Genomic DNA, 13,712 nt, shown 5'->3' on the forward strand with positions numbered 1-13,712 from the left:
CGAGAAGTCTCTCTTTAATGGCTATTTTTAAACATCTCTCAGAGCTAATACCATGTTATACCCTGTATCCTCCTGAGGGGTCCCAAAGTGCTTCATAAACTATTGTGGAACTGGAAATATTTCCTGGTAGTTTGTTTTAATTAACTTTAAAAAAAAATAAAATGAAAATTTACAGCAACTATTTCCGGACTTCTTGTTCCCCATACCTACTTTTAGGCCTTGGCTACACTGGCAATTCACAGTGCTGCACTTGCTGCGCTCAGGGGTGTGAAAAAACACCCTCCCCGAGCGCAGCGAGTGCAGCGCTGTAAAGCACCAGTGTTATCAGCGCCTGCAGCGCTGCACGCTCCCTTGCAGCGCTGCAAGCTATTCCCCTCGGAGAGGTGGAGCTCTCGCAGCGCTGGCGGCGCGACTACACTTGCGCTTCACAGCGCTGCCGCGAGTGTAGCCAAGGCCTTATACTCATTTTGTGCTGTCCTCCAATGGCAATGGGCAGCAGCAACTGTACTCACTTCATCTCCTTGTTTTCGGGCCACTGCTCATACTTGTGCTGCCAGTGCCATGGGACTTGACTTTACTGTCAGTTTTACTTCCTGGCTCAGTCTTTCCACAACCACGCTCTTATTGTCATTCCTTGGGAACAGGCAGTGCTGTCCCTATCCCCTAGAAGATACTGTTCCACTATGGAAATTAAACAAATCTGAATATTCAGCAGCTTCACTTGTAGAAAATGTAATGGACACAAAACACATCAGTTCTGTATTACTTGATATGCAAACAGCACCACTGAAATATGATCCCCTTCAGGGTGAAGAGTGACAGTTCATAGTCAACAAATGTGTGCTGCACAATAAATTAATCAGTGTATCCATATGTTTGAACATTGGGTGTATTGTGACTTTTGCTTGTCCTTCGGCAGTTGCTATGTATCCTGCAACAGGTTTCACTGCTTGGAAAATGTAAAAGTGTTAAGTCTTGTTGTTGAATATACTGACTATATATTCTTGACATCGTTCTCCAGAATGTTGCATTGTTTTCTTATAGCAGATGTCCAGCTTGACAATTTTACAGCAGAGAAAAAAATGTGAAATGGAAGTAGTCAAAACTAAACATTGTTTAATTTTTTTCTTCCACAACTTGTTTTCATGTAGAAGAGCGTCAAGCCATTATTTATTTATTTATTAAGGTAGCATCTAGGGACCCCAACTGAGATCAGGGTCCCATTATGCTAGGCATTTTTTTTCAAACAAGGAGAATGTAAACTCTTCACTGCAGGGACAATCTTAGATAGTAAAAACAAATCTCTGAGGGAGGGAATATAACATTCAAGAACAATGTGATAGTCTGCAAATGTCATGTTAGTCTCATAATTTTTTGTTGGTTTCTTTAAAAAAAAAAATTAGGGTTTTGTTGAGAAGGAAGAGCAGGAAGAGGAAGGGGGCATTGAAGGGTGGGAATTAAGAAGATAGCGGAAAGGGTAGCATGGAGGGTAGTTGAAGTGAGACTGAGGTGAAGAGACTGAGGGTAGGGAGTTGGAGCAAACAGTCAAAAGACATAGGGGAAAATTGTCCAGAGTAAAAACTGGAGGGTGGAGAGGATGTGACACTTCCTGGGGGTACCCAGAATTGAGGCACCTCACAGAGCACCTAGTTCTACGCAGGCCCCGCTGTCTCTCCAGGTTAGTGAAAGGCAAACTGCCACCGCTCTGAGCGTCTCCCTGGAGTGTCTAGCCCCTGGTTCACTGGACACACATGCTAGTCACAAATTCATTAATTCCAAAGAAACAGTACACCCCAGCTTACCAGTTCCACCTCTGATCACCACCCTGCTTCACATAGCACTTAGATATGTTTATAGTGAAATCAAGAATAGGTTTATTTAACAAAACATAGAGATTCAAAGCAATAGCAGTAGAATTATGAAACAAATGGTTACATATAAAATAAAATCATAACACTCATTCTAGAGTCTAGACTTAATTAACAAGATATTCTCATGTCCAATAGTGTTGCACACCAGTGCTTTACAGCCAGGCAAGCTGTTACCCTCTTTTCATATGACAAACAAATGCTGTCAGCTTGTCTCCATGGTGAAGTATCCAGGGTGTCTCTTGGAACTCCTAGCTATATCAGAACAATCTTTGTTCTTATTCATAAACAGGATATCCCCTGCTGTTTGTTTTTTCCTATGGCTTTCCTCTCTTATTGATTTCACAGTCTCTTGATTAGCATCAGGTTCAGTGTCCATTGTGCAGCGGGCAATACACATATGACCAGACAGGGAGATGCGTCTGTTACCTCCTACCTGAAAGGAACCTGTCGGAGTCATGTCATCCCCTGGTCACCTGTCGACCTTAAGAATATAATTTTCAATATAGTTACATAATTTCTTAAAGGTTATCTTTACATACATTTTGCAATGATTAGGGTGACAAGTGGGCTACTGGCTCTCTGTAGAAACCTCACATGTAAGCCCAATGGATTCCCATAAAACCCTGTTCCCTCTGCCAGTTGGCATCAAGAGGTCCCTGGGTCATGGAAAAGTCAGGTATGGATGACATCAGTGTCTGAAGGTCCCTTCTCTAGTTGCTTGTCTCTGCTGGCTGAGTTTCTGGCTGTCCCCTCCTAGCAGTTTTTCTTCCCTGAACTCATGTGGCAGGGAGGAGGGGTTGGGCTGCATGGGCCCTAGTGTTCCTGAAGGGGGGCTCTCCCCTGCACAGTTCTGGGTCTTGAGTTGCTAGGGGGAGAATAAGTCCAGCTGGGTCTCAAAGATGAATTCTCCTGTTTCATGGAGTTAGAACAGCGTGGCTTCTTCACTGCAGAGAAGAGTTTGTGTATTTAGCCTTTTGTTGTGGTCTTGATTAATAAATGCAGTATAATTCAGTCTTATTTAATTTTCTGTGAATACAATGTCAATTTTTAGAATGCAAAGTTGGACACTTGTCACATTGGATGGCAGTTCAGGAATATGTGGGTGTGCCAGGGTGAGAAACAGGTCAATTTGTGTTTTTTCACCTTCTAGCTTTTTATCCTCCCTCTCTTCCCCCCCCCCCTCACTCCTGGTGGTAGTGCGGCTGCTGTACTAGCTCCTACACTCACCCACTGGTCCTGCTGTCTGGCTAAGATGTTTTTGAGCTGAGCCCATGTGCTCTCTTGTTCTTTTCATGTGGTATGGCCAGCCCAAACCTTTGAAAATCATGAGATTGACATAAAATCATGAGATGTTAAATAGATAATTTTGGGGGGGGGGGTGTCTTTTTATATGTATAATGGGCAACACTGTGAGAACCATTGGGCATTGTGAGGCTAACACATTTGTGCCTTACAACTTCGGGTGGACAGGGAAAAAGTATCCGGTCACCAAGCTGTTTTTGTAAAACTAGAACAAAACCTTGGTTTCTTTAAAACAGGAAGGGATATTAGTACTGTCTTCCAAAATCAAGATAATTCTGGTAGACTTAGTGTTTGTCTTAACTCTCAGAGATGGTGTCCAGAGTATGTAAAAGATCGTTCTAATCTCCAAGATCAAGCACTCTGGGCAGCCTTTTTTTTTCCTTCTTTTTTTTCTGCTAACTCTTTGCTTATATCATATGCAACTGTGACCTTGCAAGTGTGAACAAATCCAAAAACTTCATGTGATGACTGTTGAAAAAGGCAACTCTTCAAATTAACTATACTTTCTGTATATTTTTAAGTAACTGTATGAAATGCTTTTGTTTTGTTTCATTATAATTTGAAAAATGAACCCAAATAGTTGGCAGGCTCTTACCTTTAATTATAGGCAGTAGCAAATAGACATGCATTTCATTCTTTAATTTGTTTCTTGCTGTAGATTATGGCTAGTTTCCTTTACTTGAAAGTCATCTAATGTAATACAGATTAGTTATACAGGGGGTCCCAGTATACGTCTCCCTCTTATCTGTTGTTTCACATATCCGTTGCTCATCCGTAGGGGAACGTGTTCGAATTATGTCGTTCCACATATCCGTCGTCAGCAGCCTCCTGCCCACCATGATCAGCTGTTTCATGGCTTCCAGGAGGCTGGGGGCGAGGGGAAGGAGTAGTTATGGGGTGCGCTCGGAGGAGGGGGTGGAACTGGGTGGGAAGGAGGTGGGGCAGGGGTGGAGAGGGGGCAGGAAGAGGCGGAGCGCGGATGGAGGGTATCTGTCCCCAGTATCCGTCGTTTTGTTATCCTTCGCCCTTTTCAAGAATGCAACCCCAATGTATACCAGGAACCCCCTGTAGAACATTCTAGAACTGTGTGAATCATATTGGAGGAAGTCTAACCTTGCACGCATTTGCTGTTAAAATGAGGCATTAATTAAATAAGAGGAAGGACGGTCCTTGAGAGACCCAGGTTCAGTTCCCTGCTATGTCCAATACTTCCTGTGCCTCAGTTCTCCATCTCTAAGATAGGGTTAATAGTACTTCCCTACTTCACAGGGGTGTGGCAGAGTTAAAGGCATTCAAGATTGTGAGGTGCTCAGATAACTACAGTAACGAGGGAGGTCGGGGGCAGATAAGTAGCTAAGGTAGATAAAGTAAATGTAACTGCAGGAAGGGCACAATTAGACAGAGAAAGTGCATAGAATTCCAAAATCCCTTCCTGCCCCCCACCCCCAAACCATGAATCTTTTTAATCTTCCAGGCTTAACTTCTGGACACTTTTACTCTTTACACTCAAAGAAAGCTGTCTCTTGAGATACATATGATCAGAAAAAAAGATTTGAATCTAAGATTGACCTGGGTAGAAAAATTTCACTGGCATTTTGTATAAACCAGAATATTTCTTTGCCTTCACAGCTCCCATCAGTTCCACCTTCTAATTTCCTGTGGGAATGCCTAGTTATATCTGATATAGAATTTGGTGCCCTGTGTACCAGGTTCTGTGTCTCAGTGATATCAAAGAGCAGATGCAATTGGTGAGATCAAAAGGGATGATGCTGAGACTTTGGTCTTCACATGATTTAATTTAAAGAAACCTAACAAAATTTTAGTAGAGCTGTTCAGAGTCTGTATAATTTATTGCTTTATGGCTAAAGTTGTGGCTCTCTGGTCACCAGGAAAAAGTGAAGGTAATCTAATTTATGCTACTACAGTAATGCAGAGATTTGGAATACTGCACCCAAAGGAACTTTGATCTCCCTCCCGTCTTGCTGTTGGAGAGAGATGTCCCCAGTATGATCAAATGTGAAATTAGTCACTAGTTTTTGTGGAGCATTTTTTTTTCAGGAAATTTGTGTTTATATCGTCGTTATTGCCATGTCTTTTTAGTGGACTTCAGGCAGGGTTAGTCTGGCCTCCTCCATATGCCAGGCTTGAATTTGGTTCTTCATTGTCACCTACATTTTCACATCTTGGGGCTTTAACTCATATACTACACTTATTTTCAGAAGTAGATTTAATCTCTGAATCAAGGAATTAAATGTTGACATGGTATATAGGAATTTTTTAGCATGGACATATATCTTAGATGTCCAAATAAATAAAGACAGCAAATTATTGCTCCATGACTGCATTTAACCCTGTCAAATGGGCCAGAATTGAAGGGAAATGCTGAGCTCTTGAGCAGTGGCTCTCAAACTTTTTTACTGGTGACCCCTTTCACATAGCAAGTCTCTGAGTGTAAACCCCCCCCCCTTATAAATTAAAAACACTTTTTTAATATATATTTAACACCATTATAAATGCTGGCAGCAAAAGGGGTTTGGGGTGGGGGTTGACAATTCGCGACCCCCCTATGTAATAACCTCGTGACCCCCTGAGGGGTCCCGACCCCCAGTTTGAGAACCCCTGCTCTTGAATATATACCATACTAACTATTTGTTTTTTGCAACCCAATTCCTTTTTTGCTAATACACATGTGGTTTCTTTCATTTAATTATAACCGCTTCTCTTGTTTCTTCTCAGGACAGAACAGGGTCAATAAAATCATCTGTTTATGTAGCAATAAGAATTGAAAAAACAGTTTTTAAAATATACTGTAGTTGTAAGCTTGTATTAAAGTTGTAAAGGTGTTTTGAGTTTCTAGACAGTATAACTCCTAAAGGGGTTACTACATACTGTTAGTCCTCATTATGACTGACTATATTTGATCAAGAGCAAACAGACACATGAATTCTGAGAATCATGTCTGTGCAAGACTTAATTAGCCCTAGGCTAAGGTATTTCAAGCTTCAATAGCTATGTTCCCTTAGGATACTCTGGCAAACTAGACATTGATTTTTTTCAGCAGTCTCTGCCCTTTTCATTGATGCAATACTGACTTTCTGTGATGGATATTTTGACAGAAACTCCATGTTTTGTTTGGGGTAGTTGGATGTCAGGTGGAACCATCCAGCACAGCTATGGGCTACAGTAAATCATTCTTCTCCCGCAACACTTTTCCTTGTGTATTTAAAATTTTATTATTAGCAGTCCAGATAAATTTTGAGAATCTTATTTCAGAAAGGTTATAGTGTTTGAATTAAAATTAGGATGTCTCTGGCTTTGAGTGGGAGAGTTTGTGGGTGTTAAGGAATAAAAACGTAACCCCCAATTTAAATGAGCTAATTTTAATTAAAACACAAATATATTTGCATTAATTTAAATACATTAATTTTAATACATGTGTATCCATATAAACCATCAAAAAATCTTCCTCCTTTATAGACAATAAAAATGTAGGTGCCGCATTGCAGGAATCCTTCACTAAGATCTTTCTAAAAGGGAAGGTGGTATAAATTAACTATTTACCTTTTGTGGTAGTAAATACCTAATTTTAATAGGAATCAGTAATTTTAAGTGTGAGTAACATATGCAACTATGTGAATTTGAACAAAAAGATACAACAAAAAATCCTCATTTCCTTTGTAAGTTGATGCCTTGGGCAGCATTTACCTGTCTACCCCCCTGCCCTGTCATGTGAAAGTATTGTCCATATTGCGCTCTTCCACCTGCTGCTGAAGAATCTGATTGATATAGTCCACAGTCAAAATCAGGCTACTAAATTTGATAATCAGCGATCTACTTCTTTACAGCAGCTCCTCTCGGTGCTTTCAAGCAACAGGAACTGTGTGTTACCATTTCACAGCTGGAACCAGCACTGTTCTATGCAGTTTTTCTCTTCTAATGTTTGATCAATGAGATGTTTGAGTTTTTAAGAGTTTCCAGTTGAAGAGATCAAATATGCCTCTGCCTTGTTTTTATGTGAACGTGTTGGCCTCCAGAAAGCTTCATCTGTTCATTCAGATGGATTTGTGTAGATCACATGTGGCACCTACACCATAATTCTGCTCATGGAGGTCCCCACATCCACTACAGTAGGTCTTCAGCTTACTCATGGCTCTGGAGGCAGAACTCAGCTCTCTGTCACTGACAGGTGAGGAGAAACCACTGACCCTGTAGACTTTGATAGTACCTATTTTTTCAGTTTTTCCTGCTGTGATGTCAAATATTTATTTTAAATGAATAAAAATCATAATTTAAATTGTCCAGAAAATGCAGAAATTTAAGTATGGGATGTCATGTGGGGCTTATCCATATTACTAGTAGTCATTTCATTGCATGAAAAATGTAAACAATAGGAAAATGCTTGATATTTGATTTCATATGTGGATAACTGTCAAATTAAAACCAGTTTTCTTGTGGACAAGACAGGGTACTGCTCTTCAATGAGAGCTGCTCCCTTGCAGCATTTCAGCTGTCAACCCCATGAAGTTTTGACAGTAGGGTTGTACAAAGAAAGGCCACTGTTTTCTTTATAATGGGGTGGTTGTAATTTTGTCATTCTCGTACTCAAAAACTGAATAATTATTGTGACTAAACTTTTAAAAAAGGGAAAAAATCTTCATGTACAAATAACAAGCATGGAAGTTTTCTACTCAGAACTGAAAGCCTCCTGAAAGTGTTTGCTCAATGCACAGCAGCGGTCAAAAAAGCAAACAAAACATTAGCATTTATAAAAATGGGCTAAAAAATACTTGTACGCCATGGATTCTGCTGGGAACCTCAAGCTTGGCTTTCCCTTGCTGAGGCCCGTATGGTCTGCGGACTACTTGAGCTTGGCAGCACTCTGGTGGGGATGAGTGGCAGATGCTCTGTTGGGCTCTACCAGGCTTCTTTGGGTTGACTCCTCCTTGGTTTGGAGGAGAGGGGGATTGGTGGTAGTCTCCCAAAACCACTCATTTAAGGTGCCAAAAAGAACTATCACAGTGGATTATATAAATCTTCATAATATGTTCCTCTCTCCTTTCTTTCATACTCTGGCAAGCAATGAAATTGGTAACAATGAAGTATTATCATTGGTCATTTTTAGTTCGCACCCATTGAAATAGACAAGGCAGGTCACACCTCTTAGTTATTGTTTCAGGTTTGCAATTGTAGGCATGTCATTGGATCAGTTACAGTTGGTTTGAAGGGATCTTGGTAACCTATGAGCTAAAGACTTTTTTTTAAAATGAAAGGTTAGAGAACAAGAAGACAGCATAAAAGATGCTGGTACACAGTACTGCCGTGTACTAGCTCAATGTGAACCCTGTTTTTGATCTCAAAGAAACATTCTGGCAAAGGGGAGTTGCCAGAACACAGCGGGGTGTAGAGAGCACTATGTTGTCAAAACCCGCAGAAAGCTGGTTAAGTTTACAGCTCCTTTTCATTGCCGAAGCAACATAAAAGAGCCATATTTTTTGATGTGATGTATTTACGCACTTCCTGTTTCCCATTGTGAGCTCCTCCTCAGTCAGCCTGAGTAATGATTCATTTGTTAAGCCTTGACAGTCTTTTTACTGGTTGTGACTGTAGAAATTGCTTTGTGGCAGAATTAGGCTGAAGAAGTGGCTGGGCTATAACCGCTTATGTTTGAAGTTGAAACATATTGAAATGCAGTTTGGAAATACTCTTTGAAAAATATCTTGAATCTTGTTCTTTGAGTGCATAGTTTTACATTTTTGAGTTGAGTTGAATGACAGATATTTTCCTGGCAGCAAAGATAAAATAACAACTGGCTGACTATTGACCTGAGAGAATTTAATCTATCATACATTACTAGTTCAAATACATCTTACCCAAATCTATGCTTGAGATTTGTTGATTTTGTACTGTCATCGACGTTTATTTATCAGCATTATAGAAACACGCAGTATCTGTCATTAGCCACGGCCATTGTTCATACTAATAAATTGAAGACCTTGCATTGAAAGTGTTTCTCTTATCCTTTGCCATTAGTAGTAAAAGAAAACAATATTGGTTAGCTATACCTTTCAAGCTCTCCTGACAGCAGTTGATACTTACTTACTGAAAATATTTAATCTGTAAATATTAGTCAGACAGCTGTTTTATGGGTAAAGGACCACACCAACCAATAAAAATAACAAAATAATTGAGTACAATTTTTCAATAGAAAGTGGCCTAGTAAATTTTTATGACTTTAGATATGGTTGATAAAACTACTACTTATAGAAACCTGTTTCATGGCAAAGTGACACTTCTTCCTTCCAACATTTATTCTTTAAAAGTTTCCTAATGTGCACATTTCTTTTGTCTTCCTTTTTGGTTGAATTGAATACTTCATTTATGTCGCGTATTCATGATTCTGCTCTGTTGAAGGATCCCAAACTATTAACTGCTCTGTCTGTGTTCTACATGCTAGCAGCCATCTCTGGTTACAAAAAATAAAATAAATAAAATAAAAATCTTAATTTAATTTGTACAACCTAGAGGACAATGTTTGTGGGAGTGTGCGCATGAGTATGTACATATGTGCAATAATTTGGCAGCGAAGTTGGTGAAAATTGGACTGCTGAAGTTGATTATCTCGGGGGATGTCGGGAGGTCTCCGGTAAACCATTGTGGATACTGATCTTTGCCCTACTTAGAGTAATTTCAGAAATATATTTGCAAAAACTTTAAAAAATTGCTGTATGCTTACTCCCCACCCCAATCCACCCCATGCTGGATTCTGTTTTATTACCAAGAGACTTTGTGTGTAAATGGAAGCTTTCTTTTTTATGTTCAGGCTGCTCACCATGCTAAATTCCTTATGAGAAGAGTCCTGTAGTCTGGAATCTCTGCTATTGCTCCTCAGTGTGTACCCTTGCAGGCTAGTGGTCTCCTCAGCAGAAAGATAATTTACAAGGCAGGAATAAAATCTCAGTTTCAGGGATGCCACAGTCCAATATGAATGATGGTCACAATCACTTCCATTCGAGTGGATAGTATTGTCAAATGTTTGGTTGTAACATCACCAAATTAAACTGGCAGAGATAACAGGTCTAACATAACAGTTTCTGTTCACACCCGTTTGCATGATCACACCCATTAATAATGGGAAATAATGAGAGAGGAGGTATAAAAATGTATATGAGATTATAATTGTATGAAAATGCCACTAATTTTGTTTGTTTGCTTGAGTGTAATAGGGGTTCTTTAATAAAATGCTTAATGAAAATGACTAGCCTAGCTTGGCTTTTTAAAACTAATTTTTCCTTTCATAAAAAAGCACAAACGTTAGAAAAATGTATTATACAATATTTAACACCTTTGCCTTCAGTGCAATATTTGAATACTGTGTGACCCTTCCATTTCTTGCATTTGCAGAGAAGTTGCTTATCTGTCTCTGCTACATAGCTATACAGTTTCAGGTGTAAAAATTTTTTTGGAAGGACATACATATTATACATACATATATGTATAATTTTGCAAATTGAGGCATCATGGGTTGGCTTGTAGTCTTCTCCCATTTTCACACCCATTTGAGGGCTCAGCCCAGTGTACTGATTCTATTTTCAGCTTGTTGCCAGGCAGATTTTTGTATTCCTCCTTCTGGTTGCTCAGCCTCCAGCTACTGATAGGTGTATGCAAACTAATCTTCAGCAGCCAACCAGAGGGGCTATGCAAATCTCCGCTTAGTCCTGTGACATCAGACTAGTCAAGTATAGTTTCTGTTGCTGGGAGAGCTGATAAGGTGGCAACATGGCTGCAGGGGGCTCTCTTTTGGGTATGTTTTTTACATTTACAAAAGATTTTTATCATTATTTAATGTAAAAGTAAACAAATGGATTCCCCGCTCCCAGAAAAAAAAAAAAAGGAAAAAAAAAATAAAAAAGGTAATCAGTATTCTAACCAAGTTTTAATTACAGGAAATAAAACATCAACAAGTTTTGAAGGAACAAGAAGTCTTGCCTCCTTGAATTAGATTTGAAGGATTTGGTGTTTTTAGTAGTGACCTATATCTGTGGCAGTGCATAGGTGACTGGGTGTAGTAAGCAAGCAAATAACAAAACAGCCCCCAACAGGTGTAAATCATCTCTCTGCAGAAAGCAAATCTTCCCTAGAGAAAAACAAACCTAGTATATTAAGAGCATGTTAAAGTTCACATTTTTGAGAAATTGAACAAAAGCTCTTTTAGGTAGATTTTCAAATAGCCATTTTTGGTTACCAAAAGAAAGGAGTTAAAAATATTAATGTTTGTATGACACATAGTAAGTTTAACACAATTTCTTAATGCTACTCCTGCTTATTTTACAGTTTTTTGCCATTTTCTCTTCACTTTCTTCTTTCATTATGTCTGACAAGTGACCTCAGAGGGCTGCTGTTAATGACATCAGATTCTTCTGAGATGAGCTGTCTGATGCCACAGTTGCAAAGGCTAAGAGGTCAGAATTGCATCACTGCAGTTAGATGCACATAGTAAGTGGACTAATTTAGAAGAAAGCTATTCTAAATGTAAGTGTAAATGCCTTACTTTCTTCATTAGATAAAGTGCATACTGAGTTGGCTCTAACAGAACATTTTATATTTACGGTGAAGAGGCCTAACTTGGAATAGTGAATCATATGTCTGTTAATGTTCTCTCTTGTAGCTTTAGTCCTCATGTGTTTTGTGTAAGCATTCACTGTAAGTTTCTTCTATAATATAGGTGTGGTTTAGGCGATATTCTTGCAATGTGTAGAAAAACTTCAAAACAAAAATGGAATTGATTTTTTTAAAAATAATTGTCAAGTTTTTCTTTGTGTAGTAGCTGTAATCTTTTTTTTTTTATCCTTTGTATATGAATGATTAGTTCAAGTGTGCAATCTGTATTTTTTTGTTGCATGTTGTGTAATTTCATTTCATTTGGGGATTTCAGAAGTAGATATAGGCTTTAATTCTATAAAGGGTTGTGACGTTGTGTATCAACTTCTTTGGCATAATTAACTCCGCTTGATATTGTTTAATTATGTTGCCAAATGGGGAGTGGTAGTAATGAATCCTGTGTTATGTCAAAAATGCGAATAAGACACATACAACACCACAGATGTGTTTAAAATGTACTAACTCATCTTAAAGTGTTAACTCAAAAATTGTATTTATAAACAAACATATTTGCTTTCTCATTTGGATGGCTATAAATGTCATGTTAGAACATTCACTTCTGCTGTTTTACAAATGTGTGGCAGTAGCAATATTTATACATGAGGCTTTGAGGTGTTGCAGTTCATGGAAAGCTGAGGTTTTGCATTCTCTGTAAAGATAAAACTCCATAATAGTCCTAGGAAGAAAGGAAAAAATAGACTAGCGACTCTTGTTAATATGGCTAAATTCCCTTCAAGAAATACTGCTACTTTTCATAATCCAAATAAGCATTGAAATGTAATTCTGAGAACAAGTTGAGGCTTTTCTCTATATTTTATTACAAAGGAGGGTGTGTGTGTGTGTGTGTGTGTGTGTGTGTGTGTGTGTAAAAGAGAGAGAGGATCTGATTTAACAAGTTAACAAACTGATCGCTTTTAGCAACCTGAGTTGTTTTTGTGGTGCTTACTGGAATGTGCATTTTTAATGAAAATTGGGAAATTTCATGAAAATTTATTGGGAGAGATGCTCTTGTCCCTCCCCCCCCCTTTTTAAAAACATACATACATTTTGGGAATGAATGTTGTTTCCACTTCTTAGAGCATCTGTCAAGACAGATAGTAGTGGACCAAGTTTATGTTCAACTCAGTGGAATTGCTTGGGTAAAGCTGAAAGATTTAATTTGAGTACATGCACCTACAGAGAGCAGCTGCCCTGTAATGTAGGAAGAGAGTTCTAAAACGAATGTCCTAGTTACAGGTTCATTAAGCCACTTAGCACATCCAGGAGACGCAAGACACAAAAAAATTAGGAAAAATCTGAGCTGTTACCTCGGTGTGGGTGGAGGAACTGTTCCTCAAATAGAAATGGTATAGAAAAGGTGAAAATACTTTGAACTCAAGTTCTGTTCGCTAAGGCCCAGCTTCAGCAAACCACTTAAGCACATACTTTTAAGTGCATGCTTAAGTGCCTCACTGAGGCCATATCTACACTAGCAAGCTTACTGTGGCACAATTGTGTTGATACAGCTGTGCCATTGTAAGATCACTTGTGTAGCCGCTTTTTGCCGACAGGAGAGAGCTCTCCCGTCGACATAATAAAACCACCTAAAATAGCAGAATTAACTATGTTGGTGGGAGATGCTGTACACACGAGCGCATATGCTGGCGAAACTTACGTTGCTCAGGGGGTGTTTCTTTTCACACCCCTGAGTGCCAAGTTTTGCCAACATAAGGGGTAGTGTAGACATGGCCTGCATAGGGATGGACATAAACATGTGCTAAGTGTTCTGCTGAATTGTGGCCTAAGAGAAAATCTTGCGTATTAAAAAATGATTCTTTGTCTCACTTTGGTTTTGCTCTCATGAGAGGAGCAGTGCTTGAATTGTCTTTTGGAATAGTGGGA

The 13,712-nt window shown here is 39.1% G+C and overlaps 1 protein-coding gene across 6 annotated transcripts in view; it reads left to right on the forward strand.

Annotated features, from left to right (window-relative positions):
* ATF7IP (activating transcription factor 7 interacting protein) overlaps positions 1–13,712 on the forward strand; it is a 170,065-nt gene that overhangs the window by 44,367 nt on the left and 111,986 nt on the right. The window contains exon 1 of one of the 6 annotated variants that reach the window (XM_024193877.2): positions 10,923–10,974. The exons of the other annotated variants lie outside the window; for them this stretch is intronic. The gene's annotated coding sequence lies outside the window, so the exon portion shown is untranslated. Of the gene's footprint in view, positions 1–10,922; positions 10,975–13,712 lie in introns of those variants that run through there. 6 annotated transcript variants of the gene reach the window in all.

Source organism: Terrapene carolina, unplaced genomic scaffold, assembly GCF_002925995.2.
Source record: "Terrapene carolina triunguis isolate 2854851 unplaced genomic scaffold, T_m_triunguis-2.0 Scaffold68, whole genome shotgun sequence".
NCBI classification, from domain to species: domain Eukaryota; kingdom Metazoa; phylum Chordata; order Testudines; family Emydidae; genus Terrapene; species Terrapene triunguis.